The sequence below is a fragment of the Macrotis lagotis genome, chromosome 1, assembly GCF_037893015.1.
Source record: "Macrotis lagotis isolate mMagLag1 chromosome 1, bilby.v1.9.chrom.fasta, whole genome shotgun sequence".
NCBI classification, from domain to species: domain Eukaryota; kingdom Metazoa; phylum Chordata; class Mammalia; order Peramelemorphia; family Peramelidae; genus Macrotis; species Macrotis lagotis.
Genome location: NC_133658.1, coordinates 728,841,631 through 728,855,095, shown reverse-complemented (window position 1 = coordinate 728,855,095; position 13,465 = coordinate 728,841,631). Strand labels below are relative to the sequence as shown.

Genomic DNA, 13,465 nt, shown 5'->3' with positions numbered 1-13,465 from the left:
TTCTCTACTTTCTAGGTTAGGGGTAGGGGTAGTGGTATTTATTTCCTCCAAATTATTGTTTCTTCTTCACCTTGGGGAGGGTGGTGGTGGTGGTGGTGATAATGATTTGTCCCCAAGTGTCATCAGGAAACCTGTCAGAAAACATAAAATACAGTATTACTATCCATGACCAAAAAGTTATTTTGTCCAGACAAAAAAAATTAAAAAAAATCTAAACATTTACCCCCTACTTTTATTACTCTGTTCTGTACTTACCTATCATTTATTCCTTTGCTAAAATTCTCTTCTGATGTCTCATCAAGGTGATTCTAGGTTCTTGAAGACAGAGGAAAGTTTTGGAAAAAGAATTAAAAAGCTGGAAAAATTCTGAGTAGGAAATAAGCATTTATATACTACCAACCACAACAGACAGTGTGCACTTTACAATTATTATCTCACAGAATCTTTACAACCACCTTACAAAGTAGGTGCTACTGTTCATCCTTGTTTTAAGGTTGAAGAATCTGAGTCAGAATTAAATGACTTATCCAGGGTTACACAGCTAGTAGAAGTACAAAGCCAGATTTGCACTGAATTCCTGTCTCTAGGCCAAGCTCTCATCCATTGCTCTACCTAGCCAGCTAATGTGGAAGCCTGGTGATGGTCTCAATGTTGTTTCTGAAGACTAGTTTTGTTGAATAAGACAGGGTCATCACCAGAACACAGACCACCAGCTGATGAACATTTTTTTAACTATAATAACTTTAGGCTATAAGGACAGTGGGGGGGGGGAGAAGGAGTTGTGCTCTATGTCAATGGAGGAAGTGACTATGCTAATGAAATATTAATAACCGGCAGTTATACAATGCTCTAAAATTTACAGAGCCTTTTGCATCCCAGTTTTTCACACGAGCTTCATAATAAACCTGTGAGTTTTCTCCATCTTCCTGATGAGAGAGCTAAGGCTTAGGGTAAGGAGCAGTCCTATAGTCATAAAATTAGTAATTTCAGAGCTGAATTGATAACCCAGGTCTTTCTGATTCCAAGTTTACTTGGTACTCTAGGCACCAGACAGCATTTTCTTCTACTCCTTTGAAGGAATAAAGAGGCATTCTTGGTAGGACTATTTTGGCTCTTTTTCTCAACTGGATATAAAACATTATTTTTTTGGTAGCATTTTCCTTATATTTTTTGGTGATAGTGTTGGTAGATGATTATATGATTTCACAAGCTTTGAACTCCTAATGTGGAAACTCCCTGCCGTGGATACAGATTGACAACTTTTGGGCATTTATAGTTTTAGAAGGGAGTTAGTTGTCAGTGGCACTGAACAGTGAACTGATTTTCCCTGTGGTCACATAGCTAGTAATATTAGCTGTAGGGCTTGTGATTCTAACCCTAATCATCTATACATTAGGCCACACTTTGTCTCTTACCATACACATATACTTACATACAAATTATATAGCCCATGTGTGTATTACATGCATTATTACATCTATATACTATGCTAAATATATACCACACTGATATATGTACTATATATTATATAGATGTATATGTAACATGTTACATGCATGTTCCTGTGTGTCCTTAAAATTACCACTTCACAAAAAGTTCCACTTTTTTATTTTTTTTAATCAAAAAGTTCTATAACTTCAAAACTTTGAAATCCCTTGCTTTGACCCACAGTGATAGTCTTATCACATGCCTGGAAAATTTTTTAATCTGTGCTAAAGGGAGTGAGATTTGTAGTTCAGGCCACATTTAATTCAACCACTTTAATCTTACATCCTTCCTCCTCAGTTAATAAGTTCCCATTATCTGTGGAAAACTAGAAAGTAGAATAAGAAAAGAAAAGGCGAAGTGTCCCTAAAGGTATTTGTTCAACTCCTCCCACCTCATTCAGAAGCAAAGCAGAATGAATCTTGATTGTGGATAAATGATATATCCAGTTTGAGAAGTTGCCACTTAACAAATAAGTCCTTCAGAAAGGTAGGAAAGTAGAAAAGTTCTTTGGTGGATAGAGTGAACTGTGGAAAGCCAAGGGAAGATTTATCACAGAAAATGGCAAGAATATCTACCCAAAGGTTGCTTCCAATGAGCTTTTGAAATCCAATTCTAATGTGAAAAAATGAAACCCACACAGGGGGCTTTAAGACTTTGCTTGCTTGAGGGATAGTGATATCCTTCCTAATGCAATGAATCCCAAAGTTAAGCTATGTGAATTCCATTGTTGTCTCCTGAGCAAAACGAGCCAGTTTCTAGAGAGGAGTAGTAATAGTAAACCAGAATGTCTGACAAGGTCATTCAAACTAAAGATCTCATACCCTTAAATTGTTTTTGTGGGGTGGGAAGAGGAATGAAGGGAATTCAGGAGAGGGATAGTAGTTTAATGAAATCTAGATGGTATTGGGTTTAATTTTAAATTCCACCACTGACTTTAGTTAAGTCCCTTAATTTTTCTTCCTCAGTTTTCCCATCCGGAGAAAGGGAATAATAATAATAATAATAATATATATATGTTTTTAGGTTTTTGCAAGGCAAATGGGGTTAAATGGCTTGCCCAAAGCCACACAACTAGGTGATTATTAAGTTTCTGAGACCAGATTTGAACCCAGGAACTCCTGACTCCAGGGCTGGTGCTTTATCCACTGCGCAACCTAGCCACCCCAGGGAATAATAATATTACACTTGTTTTCTTCTTGCTTTGTAAAAAGATTTCTAAATCAAATGAGGTAAGCATGAGTATTCTGAATTCTTTGTTAGAAGTAAGTTGTATGAAATATTAATGTTACCATTCTCATTGATAATTCCTTTAAAACATGAATTTTCAAAAGATAGGAGAAAGGAAAACATCAGTTCTTCTTTTGCCAAGATGTGGACATTTCTGGTCAAAAGAAGATCTAGGGAAAGGAAACACTTTAATAGTAACTGCAAAAGATGTAATTTAGAAAGCACCAAGATTTTGGAGTGTGTCTTTCAAGAGGGTCTAGCAACTGTCTCCAATTTTGGATCTTTGATTTTCAAGAATCCTTTTGAAATTTCAGGGAATATTCAGGGGGAAAAAAATGTGAGATCCTACAGGAAGCAACCAGGGGCTGAGTAGAGAGAAAAAAAAGGAAAAGGTAAGTCAGTGAAAATAAACTTTTCTTCATAGTAGAGTGTAACTAACCCTGGATTTAGGGACACAGTTTGAATACAAGATTTGTTCCTTAATAACTGTATTTGGGCAAGTAACTTTCTTTGAGCCTGTTTTTCTTATCTGTGAAAAGAGGATACCCTCTCACCCAATATATTTTATACATTTATATGTATAAATGTCTCCCCCACAGAATATAAGCTTCTGGAGGGCAAGAAGTTTTATTTAAATCTTTATCTTTCATGACAGTACTCAGCATTTATAATAAATACTTATTGGTTAATTGATTATTGCCACAAAAGGTTGTAAGGAAAGCTTTTTATAAGCTTTTATTACTTTTATTTTTTGTAAAACATGAAAAAAGATGAGCCAGTCCTGCTTGCTCTGATGATCCATGTTCACCTTTCCCTTCCCAAGCAGAGTTCTGTTAAGAATTATAGAATTTGGAGAATTATAAGAGACTAAGCAATGAGCTGAGCCAACTCACTCTTGAAAGGAATCCCAACCCTAAAAAACTGCTAAGTGCTCACCCAGGAAGACCTTCCACCCCACTTGAGGCCCCTGAGCAGCTCTAATTTTTAAGTTTTCCCCAGATGGGGAATTGGGCTTCTTTTCCATTTCTATCCATTGTTCCCATTTTTGATCTCTGGGTAAAGAAGGGTAAGTCTAATCCCCCTTCACAAGACAACTTCCAAATTTCCTGTCAGTTTATTTTCTCCAGGCTAAATATGCCAGTTTCTTCCACCAAGCCTTGACTTAAGACCATCTCTCTGGAATGCTCTCCCTCATCCTCTTCCAGTCCTGACCTTCCTTGACTTCCTTTAAGTCCTAATTAAAATCCCACCTTCTACAGGAGGCTTTCTCCAATCCCTCTTAATTCCAGTTTTCCTTCTGTTAATTATTTCTTCAATCCTGTATATAACTTAATTTTTTTTAAAAATTTATTTATTTAAGGCAATGGGGCTAAGTGACTTGCCCAAGGTCACACAGCTAGGCAATTATTAAATGTTTGAGGCCAGATTTGAACTCAGGTACTCCTCATTTCAGGACCCATACTCTATCCACTGAGCCGCCCAGCAGCCCCCATAACTTCCTTTATATATATATATATATATATATATATATATATACATATATATATATATATACATATATATATATATATGTATATATATATATATATATATATATATATTTGTTTGTAATTGTCTTTTCCTTTAGATTGTAAGCTCCTTGAAAGTAGGGACAGTCTGCTTTTGCTTCTCTTTTTGTTTCCCTAGTGCTTGGTATATAGTTAGTGCTTAATACTTGTTTATCAAATGGATAAATGAATGAATCTCATGGATTCAGGAACTTTCATCACTCTAGTTGCCCTCCCCTGAAGAGAACAAAAGGACTGGGTACTAATGTCTTCTCTCTGTTGCTGGTTATCATTATCCCATTCTCCCCAGCAAAAATTCTTGAAATGTAACTAAAAAAAAAAAAGTCCTTTGGTTGAATTTAACTTTACTGATCATCCTCAGCTCATTCTGAGCATTAGCTTTTTTTTTTTTCCTTATCCATAATAAGAACTTGGTAATGGTAACTTGAATTGGATTAAATTTAATTTCCTCTCTGGCTGACATTTGTCAGGGACTTCCCAGACCCTTCAGATAAACAACTAGAATTTTGGCCAAGGTGGGATGTTTCCCAGTAGACACATTGGGACTATAGAGATAATGTAAATCTATCATCTGTAATTTGGATACCAGATTTTTCTAGTGAGAAATACTGTAGAGGAAATGGGGTATGGGGATGGATGGAGATGTTAAAGGATTGGTGATTGTTGCTGAAAGCCAAGCAGAGAAGTTTTTTTTTGTTTGTTTTGTTTTTTTAGGATTTTGCAAGGCAAATGGGGTTAAGTGGCTTTCCCAAGGCCACACAGCTAGATAATTATTAAGTGTCTGAGACCAGATTTGAACCCAGGTACTCCTGACTCCAAGGGGGGTGCTTTATCCACTACGCCACCTAGCTGCTCACAGAGAAGTTTTGATTTTATATACAGCATTCAATTAGAAGTCTGTGACCGGTGAAGTGAAATGATGCCAATAGTGTTTGAGGAAAATGTATTTTATCTACTGTGTAACTCAGGTATAACTCAAGTAGAACCAGACTTATGAATTGGGCCAAACCAGGAGAAAATGTAACAATGACTTTTTTCCTTCTCAGCTGTATATGGAACTCATGACTTTTTTTTTTATAATGAGGTGGTAAGAAGGGTGTTTTTTTTTTGGTTGTAATAAAGACTATTGAAGTGAAAAAAAACTGAATTATTGGACTAAACTGCAGAGTATCTTGACAAGTTGGCATCTATCTTAAAATATCTGGTTAACTCATCTATAGTAAATGCAGAAGACATAAACACAACCTAATTCAGGAATGGACACAGAATCCCTCAAGAGTGTGACTGCAGGGGTTACTTACAAAGAAAGAGAAATGATGCCTCATTAGAGTTGTACCCTATTTAATATTTTAATCCCAACTTCCATTCTTAGTTTAGATTTATAAATAAAGTCTCTCTGATGGCAATAATTATCCTTCATAAAAATTTTTGGCCTTCCCTTTGTACCAGAGTCTGAATTATTAAGATATTAGATAAAATATGTTGATTTTAGACACTTTAAGCCTTTCTAAGTTTCTAAACTTTTTCTGTGTCATCTACTGGCCTTCATTTGTGATCTGCAACTTCTGTAAAACTCCCCCCCCCACCAATTTATTTAATTTCTTATGTCAACCTGTGACTGATCAAAATCTCCATGGGGAAAGGCAAGATGTGAAAAGGATAACTGTTCATTTTGAACACAGAGAAAATTATAACTGACATGTATATACTGTCTTCAGGTGTATTAAGAACTTTCTACACAATCTTGAAGATGATGGTTTTTTTTAACTTTCCCTTTTTTTATGTCTAAGCATGGTTTAAGAATTTTCTCAACCAGGGTGGCTAGGTGGCGTAGTGGATAAAGCACCTTCCCTGGAGTCAGGAGTACCTGGGTTCAAATCCAGTCTCAGACACTTAATAATTACCTAGCTATGTGGCCTTGGGCAAGCCACTTAATCCTGTTTGCCTTACAAAAGAAAAAAAAAAGAATTCTCTCAACAAATGCAGATCTGGCAACTGTTTTTCATTTTATACTCTTATCTAGAGGTTAAGTGACATTTTGAACTTGAACTCAGATCTTCCCTACTCCACAGTTGTTCTCTGCCTACAACCCAGACAGGAAGGTTGTGTAAATGTTTTGTTCATAAGTGATAGACTTATGGTGTCAGATTCAACTCTGCCTCTTTTGTAAGGCCTTCAAACTAAGCATAGTTTTTACATTCCAAAATAGAATAAAACTGGGGCGTCTAGGTGGCACAGTGGATAAAGCACCAGCTCTGGAGTCAGGAGTACCTGGGTTCAAAATAGAATAAAACTTTATTTAAAAATGTAAAAACAGGGGCGGCTAGGTGGCACAGTGGATAGAGCACAGGCCCTGAAGTCAGGAGTACTTGAGTTCAGATCCGACCTCAGATACTTAATAGTTACCTAGCTGTGTGGCCTTGGGCAAGCCACTTAATCCCATTGCCTTGCCAAAAAAAATAAATAAATAAATCTAAAAAAAATGTAAAAACTATTATTATCTGGCTAGCTGTTATTAGTTATAGAGAAACCAACAAGATTAGAGAGTTTTATTGATTTGCTCATTATTACCAAGGTAGTGATTAGTAGAGCTAGAATTTGAGCTCAGATCTCTTTGACCAAAGTACAACATTCTTTCTACTAAACCACATTGCTTCAGAAAAATGCTTTGTCTATAGGATCAAAACTTTGTGTCATGAAGAGATGATTGTGAAGGGTAGAGGTTGGAGTTGTAGAGAGAAACATATGACACTGTCCTATCATCTTGTGCCAATTGACTGTTCCATGTTGAGCAGAAGTTTTTAACCTTGAGGTAATAGAGAAGCATTAGAGTTTATTGAATAGGGGAATGATATAGTTAAAGCAGCATTTAGACATCTGAATTTGACTCATTCCTTAGCCTAATGCCCAGGTATCATTCCCTCTTTTGACCCCCAATTGTGTATCTGTCCAAAGGCTCAATTGAATCAGTTAAAAAAAAAGCTGTCTTCATACTTTGGGGTACCATACTTCTTGTTTAAAAGATAGTAGAAGTATTCTTTTATCTGAACTAGAAGTATCTGAACTTGAAGTTCAGAGTGTCTTTTTGGGATCAGGGGAGTGGAGTGGGTTCAGTGACCTAAAGGTGACTGTTTTCCCACTCCTGCAACTTAATGAAAACCTTCCTCTGGTTGGTTATCCCCAATTTATCTAATCAATGTCTTATGTGAATTCAGTATTGGATTTTTTGCATTTTGTCTCCCATTAGAGCAAGGACTGGTTTTTACCTTTCTTTGTAACCTCTGCAAATAACATAGTACTTGACAGTTCATAAGCTTAATATAGGCATATCTTGGAGATATTGTGGGATTGGTTCAGACCATGGCAATAAAGGGAGTCACATGAATTTAATTTCCCAATGCATATAAAAGTTATGTTTACACTGTATTGTAGTCTACTAAATATACAATAGCATGTCAAAAATATATAACTTATTTAAAAAGTACTTTATTGCTAAAAATTGCTAACCCTCATCTTAGCTTTGGGCAAGTCATCATCTTTTTGCTGGTGGAAGGTCGTGCCTCAGTCTTGATGGTTGCTGACTGATCAGGGTTGGTGGTTGCTAAAGGTTGAGGTGGTTGCAGCAATTTCTTAAAATAAGACAACAATGAAGTTTATCATATCAGTTGACTCTTCCTTTCAGAAAATATTTCTCTCTAACAAGTAATGCTGTTATCCCAGAGTAGAACTTTTTCAAAATTGGAGTTAATCCTCTCCAAACCCTGCCACTGGCTTTACAGCTAAACTGTGTATCAGATAATAGGAAAGTATGAGGAGAGGCAGAGACTGAGGAACAGCAGCAGGTAGGGAGAGCAGAACATATATAACATTTATCTATCATTTATCTATGGGCTTAGTGAGTTTGTGGCATCCAAAACAATTACAATAGTCATATCAAATATCACTCAGATCACCTTAACAGATATTATAGTAAATAAAAAGTCTGAAATATTCTGAGAATTGCCAAAACGTGACAGAGACATGATGTGAACATCTGCTGTTAGAAAAATGGTACCAATAGATTTGATCAATGCAGGGTTGCCATAAACCTTCAATTTATTAAAAAATAAAAATAAAAAAAAAACACTCACAGTAAATGCAAAGCATAATAAAATGAGGCATGCCTGTAAATACTTTGTTGACTGGCTGAATAAATGAAGAACTTGGTAATGTTGTTTCTGTGAGGCTTATGATTTGAAACTCTGCCCTAATCTTTGGAACCTGAAGAAAAACAGGAGGAAACATTTCCTGGTATACTTTTTACACTATAATAGATTAATGATCTTGTCAAATTTTTACTCTCTTCACTGGTTCAATTTGTAACTTTTTTTTATATCTTCTTACTTTGTGTGATTCTTATCCAAATTCTTCAAGAATGTCAATGTCATTGGATCACAGATTATATAGAGGGATACTGTATAGGAATTCTAGAAAGATGTGTGGATGAACAGATAGAAGTTTAAGTGATAAAGAGCTTTGAGTCATACAAAAGATTTGTTCCTTACAGGAAACCACTAGAGGGGTGGCTAGGTAGAGCGGTGGATAGAGCACCGGCAGTGGGATCAGGATTACCTGAATTCAAATATGGCCTCAGACACTTAATGATTATATTGCTCTGTGGCCTTGGGGAAGCCACTTAACCTCATTACCTTGCAAAATATAAAAAAAAATAGGAAACCACTAGAGTTTATTGAAAGGGGGAGTGATATAGTTAAAGCAGCTTTTTAAAATGATCAATTTGATGGATTAGAGTGAGAAGGGACTTGAGGCAGGAAGACCATTTGTTGTTGTTCAGTTGAGTCCAATTCTCCATGACCCAATTTGGGTTTTTCTTGGCAAAGATTTTGGGGTGGTTTGTCATTTCCTCCTCCAAATCATTTTACAGATGAGAAAACTAAAGCACATGGGGTTGACTGACTTGCCCAAGGTCACTCAACTGGTAAGTGTCTGAGGCTGCATTAGAACTCAGATTTTCCTGACTCCAGACCTGGTACTCTATCCATTGTACCATCTGGTTGTGCAGGAGACCAAGCAGCTGGCTATTATAATAGTCCAAGCATGAAGTGATCATAGTCTGCATTAGGGTAGAGTCAGTGTTAGAGGAGAATAGGGGTCTTATATAAGAAAATGTTATGTATATAATAAGATGACCACCAATTGAATGTGGGAGGTGAGAGAGGGTGAAGACTCCAGAATGGTGCCTAGGTTGTGTGCCTGGGTAACTGGGAGAATGGTGGTGCCCTTCACAACAATAGGAAAATAAGAAATAACAAAAGGAAAATAAGAAAGATGTCTGAAAAACAATTGATAATGAGAAACTGAAAGTAAACAGAGAGGTTTGGGCTAGATAAGTAGATCTGAGAGTCATCTATATAGCCTTGGAGTCGAATGAGATCACCAAATGATACCATATGGACTAGACTAGAGGGAAAAGAAAGAGGACAAAGCTAAGAGGACCCCAGTGGTAGCAACTGGATGTGATGTGAATGAAGACTGATTCAAAGAAGCAGAAAAAGTATATTCAGACAGGTAGGAAGAGAAACAGGAGACTATGGGATCATGAAAGGCTTAAGAAAAAGAGAATATCAAGAAAGAACACTACTATATTTATTTGTTGGTAACATGCTAGGTGGCACAGTAAATAAAGTGCTGAACCTGGAGTTGGGAAGACTTGAGTTCAAATCCAGCTTCAGATACAGACTAGTTGTGTGATCCTGAGTAGATCACTTAATCCTGTTTGCTTCAGTTTTTTCATCTGTAAAATAAATTGTAGAAAAAAATGACCAACCACTCCATTATCTTTGTCAAGAAAATCCCAAATGGGGTCACAGAGGGTCAAACATTAGATTTGGTCAAATCAATTTGACCAAAAAAAAAAATCTCAATCCCTAGCACTGGAGGAAAACTCTCCTTTTCCAGGATTATAAATGATCTCTTAATTACCAAATCTGATGGCTTTTTCTTAATACTCATATTATTGCCCTTCCCACTCTTACCCTTTTAGCTTTTTGGATTCTGTTTCTCCCGGTTTTCCTCCTGAGTGTTCCTTCTTGATAGAGCTTTCTCTTAATTATGGCTCTGTTCTCATAGCACTCCCTACTGATACCATCAACAAATATGGTTCAGGGATGGCTAGGTGGCGCAGTGGATAAAGCACTGGCCCTGGCGTCAGGAGTACCTGGGTTCAAATCTGGTCTCAGACACTTAATAATTACCTAGCTGTGTGGCTTTGGGCAAGCCGCTTAACCCCATTTGCCTTGTAAAAACCTAAAAAAAAAACCCAAAAGAAAAACAAATATGGTTCAATGATCATTTCCATTATAGATAACTTCAAAATCTATACATTCTAGTCCTAATCTCTTTTCTGAGTTATAGTTTTTATCATTAGTTGCCTACTACATGGACTATAGGTATTTCAATTTTAATAGCTCCAAAATAGAACTCATATTTACTGTCTCTCTCGTTGAACTGGCCCTCCTTCAAACTTCCCTATTTCTGTTGGGAACATCACCTTTTTCCCAGTCATAAAAGTTTGCAACCTTGGAGTCATACGTGAATCTTAACCTTCCCATATTCATTAGTTGGCAAATCTTGTAAATTTTACATCTTTTAGAACTCTTTTATATCTCCCCTTCTTTAGTTCTTATATGGCACCTCCCTTGTTCCTGTCCTCATCATTTTTCTTTTTTTTTTTTTTGTAAGGCAAATGGGGTTAAGCGGCTTGCCCAAGGCCACATAGCTAGGTAATTATTATGTGTCTAAGTCTGGATTTGAACTCAGGTACTCCTGACTTCAGGGTCGGTGCTCTATCCACTGTGCCACTTAGCTGCCCCGGATCATTTCTTGTCTAGACCACTGCAAAGAGGATACAAATTCGTCTCCCTACTTCCAGTACTGTCCATCTCCAATCCAACTTCCAAATAGCTGATATTTATGGAGGACAAGTCTAATCCTGCTCACCTATAATAGTGCAACCCCCCCCCCAGGACAGGAGTTTTTATTTAATCTTTTTAAAAAATAGCTAAATACAGGAGACCAGGTGGCACAGTGGATAGAGCATGCACTAGCCCGGGAGTCAGGAGGACCTGAGTTCAAATTCAGCCTCAGACACTTACTAATTACCTAGCCCTGTGACCTTGGGCAAGTCACTTAACCCCATTGCCTTGCAAAAACAAACAAAAAAGAAATAACCAGATGGTGTAGTACCCACTGTGTCAGGAAATTTGGAATTAGAAAATTTACTCAGATCTTCAGTCTTGGAAAATCACCATGAGACAAGTCACTTATACCTTTTGGAGTCACAATTTGTTGTTCAGTAGTCTTTTCAGTCTTCTACATCTGTTAACCCATCTTGGGGTTTTCATGACAAAGATACTGGAGTGGTTTGTCATTTCCTTCTTCAACTCATTTTATAGATGAGGAAACTGAAGCAAACAGGATTAAGTGTTTTGCCTAGGGTCACACAGCTAGTATGTATTTGATGCCAGATCTGATGCCAGAAAGATTTGTCTTCTTACCCTGGGCCTGGCATTCTATCTACTGTGCTGTCCAGCCATCTTTGTGTCAGGAGAACCTGAGTTCAAATTGAGTCCAGAACATTTTGTGATTACCCCCCGCCCCCACCAAGTCACTTCACATCAGCCTACCTTTCTCTTCTTGGGCAAAAAATGAGAACAAGAATAACACCTACTTTCCAAATGAACTAATATAAATATTATTAACTAATAAATAAATATTATGAATAATATAATATAAATAGTTTTGCAAACCTCAAAGTGCAAAATAAACATGATTATTAGTCGTAGGATTAAGAGACAGTTTTGGGGGGGCGGCTAGGTGGCACAGTGGATAGAGCACTGGCCCTGGAGTCAGGAGTACCTGAGTTCAAATCCAGTCTCAGAAACTTAATAATTACTGAGCTGTATGGCCTTGGGCAAGCCACTTAACCCCATTTGCCTTGCAAAAATCCTAAAAAAAAAAAAAAAAAGACAGCTTTGACAATCTAGTGAACTCCTTTTCACAATAATGCTTTTAAATGCATAAAATGTTTTAAATATATAGAATTACAAAGAAACCAATTATATTGAAATATGCTTATCAAAAATGTTTTAAAAGAAATTCATCAGCATTAGGTTGAGAATGTCTACTTTAGATTTAAACTCTTTAAATGCTCTGAGTTTGACATTTAAAACTATTTGCAATCTTGCTGTAACTTCTCTTTAGACTAATTTCATATTATTCCCTTTGATACATTTATATTTCAGCCAAATTGTCAACTTCTCTTTCCTAAATTTAATATTCTATCTTCCACCCTTTTGATTTTGCTCCAGTGTCCTATACAAATCCCCAATCCACTTGACTCTTTTAGAATCCTTGTATTCACAGAGCTCCCCTCAGTCTCAAATTACCTTTTATTTACTAATCTTTATAAAATTTGTATCCACCTGGTGGAATGTAAACTCCTTGAGATGGAAATTTTTTGTTTATTTATTTCTGTTGTCTTCCCATTTCCCAGGACCAGCCAAGCATTTAGTTAAAAAAAAAAAGACATTTAATAAATACTTATTGAATTGAATTGAAAGTACCACCCAATTTTCCTAATCTAATCAAGCTAGATTTTGGACTACTGAAGAGAGACTTAGGTCTTTTTGAGCCAAGATCCTAAATAGGTCTCAGTTTGATTGAGGCAACACCTATTCAGTGACTAAGTTTGGTAAGAAAGAGAAGAGGCAAAAAATGGCCACTGTTAGCTAATCCTTCCCACCCCTGCAAAAAAATTCAAACTGGGAAGGAAAGACCCTCTGGGTTTCTAGTGATTAAATTAGATAAGAAAGAACTGAAGCTAAGGATGGCCTCTTTTGCATAGACAAAAAAATATCAATCTGGAAGGGGAAGACCTCTGAACCAAACTGAAATGTGGACTAAAAGACTCAGATGGCTCCCAAGGAGAAAGTGAGACTGGTGACTTTGCACAGCCCCACCTCACTTAAATCTAATTCACTTGTATGTCTTGGCATCATCTCTCAAATGCCAAGGAGAATGAAGGACAAACAACAACATATAACTTGCACCCCCAGCCCCTTGTTTAGAGGATACAAGGAATTCCACTGACTCCTTGTCCTGACTGCTAAATCTCAGAATGA

At 36.8% G+C, this 13,465-nt stretch overlaps 1 long non-coding RNA gene across 1 annotated transcript in view; it reads right to left on the bottom strand.

Annotated features, from left to right (window-relative positions):
- The window catches only part of LOC141523746 (uncharacterized), a 66,996-nt gene continuing 53,531 nt past the window's right edge, over nucleotides 1–13,465 (bottom strand). Inside the window, exons 3-5 of the long non-coding RNA XR_012478576.1 lie at nucleotides 7,791–7,912; nucleotides 256–315; nucleotides 1–131 (exon numbers count right to left, since the gene is read on the bottom strand). This is a non-coding gene — a long non-coding RNA (uncharacterized LOC141523746). The remainder of the gene's footprint in view (nucleotides 132–255; nucleotides 316–7,790; nucleotides 7,913–13,465) is intronic.